The sequence below is a fragment of the Triticum urartu genome, chromosome 6, assembly GCF_003073215.2.
Source record: "Triticum urartu cultivar G1812 chromosome 6, Tu2.1, whole genome shotgun sequence".
NCBI classification, from domain to species: Eukaryota; Viridiplantae; Streptophyta; class Magnoliopsida; order Poales; family Poaceae; genus Triticum; species Triticum urartu.
Genome location: NC_053027.1, coordinates 6125610 through 6131400, shown reverse-complemented (window position 1 = coordinate 6131400; position 5791 = coordinate 6125610).

Sequence of the window (5791 nt, the reverse complement as noted above, 5' to 3'; positions counted from 1 at the left end):
GAGTGAACTCAAGTTCTTTCTTTGCAAATCAAGCAAAACTAAGGGACACCTTTGTCTCTCAAACAAAGTACACCAAGGACTTATTCAAGAAGTTCAACATGCAAGAATGCAAAGTATGAATACACCCATGCCTACTAGTGGACATCTTGACTTGACCAGGATGTAACCGGTTGACAAAAAGGTTTATACGCTCTATGATTGGTTCATTGTTATATCTATGTGCCTCCTCATCCCAATATTATGCTAAGTGTGTGCATGTGTGCGATATCAAGCGGCCCCCAAAGAATGTATTAAGGCTGTGAAAAGGATAGTGAGATACTATAATTATACATACACCAAATTTTGCATTTGGTATCCTAAGAGGTCCTCTTTTGATCTTGTTGGCTACTGACTCGGACTATGCCGGTGACAAGGTTGATAAAAAGTCCACTTCGGGTACTTGTCAATTTCTTGGTAGATCTCTTGTGTCTTTGTCCTCCAAGAAACAAAACTCGGTATCCTTATCCACCGCCGAAGCGGAATACATTGCCGCCGGTTCATGTTGTGCTCAATTACTTTGGATGACCCAAACTCTTAAAGATTATGGGATCTATGTGAAACATGTTCCATTTCTTGTGACAATGAAAGTGCTATTAAGATTGCTCACAATCCCGTGCAACATTCTCGAACTAAGCATATTGAAGTTCGTCATCATTTCATTCGAGATCATGTTGCTAAAGGGGACATTGATCTTAAGCATGTTCGCACGATAAGCAATTGGCGGATATATTCACCAAACCGCTTGATGAGAAAGTTTTCCCATTTGAGAGGTGAATTGAACATCATTGATGCTTCAAACTTGGAGTAGGAACTCCATTTGGATACATGCAAGGCATGAGCCTTTGACTAATCCTTGATATTCTCTTATGATGATGATCATATGTCTTGGATATACTTTGCACCCTTGCATGCTATCTAACCCTTGTAGGTACTTGGATGAATCTAAATCTATGAGATATCACTCACATCTTGAGCAATCTCTACATCACCAAGTCTCTACAACATGGTGGTTGAAGACAAGGAAGCATGAAACCTTTCAACATATCCTTTGACAAAATCTTTATATCAAATTTCATTTGGTATCAAATTTCATGATTGTCATTTTGGATACACAAGTGCTCTTCCTTGCAAGACTAACCCTGTAGGTAGATGAACTCAAACTACAAGTGGTGCTCCCAATCATTGATGAGCTACATCAACCTTGAGCATCCCACACAAGTTCAACTACATGATCAAGATCAACACCACCACCCAAGGTATGTCATTCCATCTTAGAGAAGCTTTACCCCAAGTCATGGGTCAAAGCGAGCTCAACAAGATGTGAATACATCAAAATGCTTAAACGAAAAATGGCAACCCCATTTTGAGCTTAAACGATGAGTATGACCTACGATCAAGTGTTCTCACTTGACTCCTCAGTCAATATACTCTAACATAGGTGACTTTGTCGCCGACAATTCTAATGAAGTTCTCTAGTGTTTCCTTGTGTCCTTGCATTTGTCTCTTGCATATTTGTTCCCCTTTCAATAAAAAAACTTCATCTACATTTCTTTAATTTCTCTGTTCGTTTCTGCATTCCTACATCCAATTCATTGCAAATCTTTCAGTTAATTCCTTGCAAATCTTTGTGAGATCTTATTTGCCTAGTGAGCTGAGATGACAAGTTCTCTCTTAAACTCGGCCTACACCGGTTCACTTTTCGGTCAAACCGAACCATTTCGGTGCCACCGAAGAAAACAATTCGGTGTTACCGATTTCAATGCTGAGAAGACACTTTGCCATTTGCATCATGCATATTTGCTCCAGCTCCACTCAATGATTCTTGTCCTCTACCTGCATCACATTCTATATGCTGCTTTGCTATGTGACTCAAGGACCAAACCTATTGACTCAACTCCAGAAGATCCCTTCTTGGAAATTGATGTCAAAGGGGGAGAGAGAGATCACATCAAAGCTTAATCACTTCAAAAGGGGGAGAATACTTCAAAGGGGAGAGATGTGATCACAAAGAAAGCCCCAGATGCTTGGTATTCAAGAGGAGAGAAGTCACATGTCTTTAAGAGGGGAAAGACATGTTCATGTTGATTAGTTTGCTTTAGCTCCTGTTTTTCGGTTCCCTATCTTCTCCCAATATCCCAGCTAAGATTCAGGGGAGAGCAAGACATCTAAGGGAAGGAAATCTTGAATTCATTGCACATCTTTACCTTTGGGGACATGTCTATATCCAATAGAGTACCCAGTACTCACTCTCTACATGTCATCCCAATCTTGGTACTCTTGTGGTTTACTGCTTGCTCTTTAGTAGATGTTTCTGTGTTATCTAACCTTGTTTACTCAGGTTCATCTCTTTCAAAGCTAGCTCAAGACCACAAGGTAAGTATATGCATCACACTCATGTGCATGATGATCTCTTGCTGATGTACATATTGTTTGCAAGAAGGACTCATGAACATGAAGGTATATTTCCAGTATCTCACCATTTGCTCTGATGCATATAGCCAAGATACATGTAACTCATGCTTGCTCGTCATGCTTATGCATTCACATGCTCTTATATTCCTATATCATGATACATGCATACATGTAGGGGGAGCCTATGCATGTTACATGTCTTCCAAAGCTTTACTTGCTATTCTTATATCTTTATCTAAAGCTTTGATGTATGTTGTCATCAATTACCAAAAAGGGGGAGATTGAAAGCACAAGTGCTCCCTGGTGATTTTGGTAATTAATGTCAACATATCTCTTGACTATATTTACCTAGTATATTTCAGAGTTCAACAATGGGAGGCATGGACAAAGAGTGAACCCCTTCAAAATGCTAAGGACACAATATTGGCTCAAAAGCTCAAGACTCTTCATTTTATTTAGGAAAAGCAATACATCTAAAAGGTACAATAGGTGTTGTTATGGCTTCCTGCTCAAGAGTGCTAATGATGCTCCACAAGCCCTCAACCACTTCTCGTATCTACATATGTACAAACCAAAAGTCATACTCAGCCCCACGATTGATTACCGCGACCACCGATTGACTCTACACATACCACTCGCCTGAACCTAAACAATTCGGTCTCACCGAGCATGGGCCTTGCAACTCTCTGGTTCTCTTGCAATAATTCGCTCACCGTATTGTTGACGAATCCCGTTTACTGACGTGGTACCTAAAAATCTTCCCAACCGAGTTTGTGAGCTAATTCGAGTGCAAACCGAAGATGAGCGTTTATTACTAACCCAAGCACATCGTAAACCGAGTTGATCATATCGGTCCCAACCCGATCAAGCCCTAACGTCTTACGTTGAACAATCGTCTGACATGATTCTAACCCGTACATCCGTTGACTTTGTCGGATTTCGGGTTCCGGCAGACCCTTGAGGTTCGAACACTGGGGTGCGCGCGGAGATTTCGCCTCCTACCTACCTGCACCCCTCCGCCATGCTAGGATCTAAAACTACGGAAAGAACAACACAAGAGACACAAGGTTATACTGGTTCGGGCCACCGTTGTGGTGTAATACCCTACTCCAGTGTGTGGTGTGGTGGATTGCCTCTTGGGCTGATGATGATGAACAATACAAGGAAGAACAGCCTCGCGAGGGTCTGTTCTTGGCTGGGGCGATGAACTGCTCAAGTTCAGTCACCTTCTCTCTCTCCCTCCAGCCAACCGACGAACCCCCTCCGCCCCTTTGCTCTGGGTGGCTGGTCCTATTTATAGAGGCCCTGGTCCTCTTCCCAAATATCGAGCGGAAGGGAGCCAACAATGGCGGGCTAATTTGAAGGGGGACAGCTAGTATCAGCTATCCTGACAAAAGTAGTCTTCGCCTGCGCAAAGCTCTGGTGATGACGCCGTCTTGGGCTCCACGGTGACCTCCTCTCTAGTCCTCCTGGTCTTGGTCTCGTTGCACCGAAATGGCAACCTTTGCCTGATGCCTCGGTACTCCGCGGCTGCGCTTGCCCCCCTTTGCACCAAAGAGGAAAGGAGGACACTGCGCGGGCTGGCACCCGCCTGGCGCCCTGTCGTCATGGCTTGCGTCACGGGCACCTCGTGAGGTACCCCGCCTTGATCTCTCCGCCTCCTCGTGAGCCAGCCTGACGAGGCCGTGCCTGAGGAAGCTCGCGTCGTCCGCCCCGCGAGGCTTGGCCCCTCGCGAGGGTCTTGGGTTTGTGTTGGTGAAGACGGGCCGTGCTGGGCCCCCCTTTGAGCCACGCCGCAGGCCGCAGGCAGGCAAGTCTGGGGACCCCCGTTCCCAGAACGCCGACAGTAGCCCCCGGGCCCAAGGCGCGCCCGGACTTGGCCGTGCATGGGAGGCGAAAGAAGAGCGAAGCGCCGGGCCTAAGCAGCCTCGCCTGCGCCGCTCGGTTATTGCGGTTGATACGTCTCCGTCGTATCTACTTTTCCAAACACTTTTGCCCTTGTTTTGGACTCTAACTTGTATGATTTGAATGGAACTAACCCGGACTGACGCTGTTTTCAGCAGAATTGCCATGGTGTTGTTTTATGTGCAGAAAACAAATATTCTCGGAATGACCTGAAACTCCACGGAACATCTTAGAAAAAACATAATAAAAAATCCTCGCCAAAGATGAAGACCAGGGGGCCCACACCCTTCTCACGAGGGTGGGGGGCGCCCCCCTAGGGCGCGCCCCCTACCTCGTGGGCCCCCTGGAATGCCCTCCGACGCCAACTCCAACTCTATATATTTGCTTTCGGAGAGAAAAAAATCAAGAGAGAAGAAATCATCGCGTTTTACGATACGGAGCCGCCGCCAAGCCCTAAAACCTCTCGGAGGGCTGATCTGGAGTCCGTTCGGGGCTCCGGAGAGGGATCCGTCGCCATCGTCATCATCAACCATCCTCCATCACAAATTTCATGATGCTCACCGCCGTGCGTGAGTAATTCCATCGTAGGCTTGCTGGACGGTGATGGGTTGGATGAGATTTATCATGTAATCGAGTTAGTTTTGTTAGGGTTTGATCCCTAGTATCCACTATGTTCTGAGATTGATGTTGCTATGACTTTGCTATGCTTAATGCTTGTCACTAGGGCCCGAGTGCCATGATTTCAGATCTGAACCTATTATGTTTTCATGAATATATGTGAGTTCTTGATCCTATCTTGCAAGTCTATAGTCACCTACTATGTGTTATGATCCGCAACCCCGAAGTGACAATAATCGGGACCACTCCCGGTGATGACCATAGTTTGAGGAGTTCATGTATTCACTATGTGCTAATGCTGTTCCGGTTCTCTATTAAAAGGAGGCCTTAATATCCCTTAGTTTCCAATAGGACCCCGCTGCCACGGGAGGGTAGGACAAAAGTCATGCAAGTTCTTTTCCATAAGCACGTATGACTATATACGGAATACATGCCTACATTACATTGATGAATTGGAGCTAGTTCTGTGTCACCCTATGTTATGACTGTTACATGATGAACCGCATCCGGCATAATTATCCATCACTGATCCGGTGCCTACGAGTTTTCCATATACTGGTTCACGCTTATTTACTTTCCGCTGCTACTGTTACAATCACTACAAAATACCAAAAACATTACTTTTGCTGTCTTTACTTTTGTTGCCGCTACCACCACTATCATATTACTTTGCTACTAAACACTTTGCTGCAGATACTAAGTTTCCAGGTGTGGTTGAATTGACAACTCAGCTGCTAATACTTGAGAATCTTTGGCTCCCCTTGTGTCGAATCAATAACATTACGAGATACTGCACTACGGGGAGATAAACGTCCAC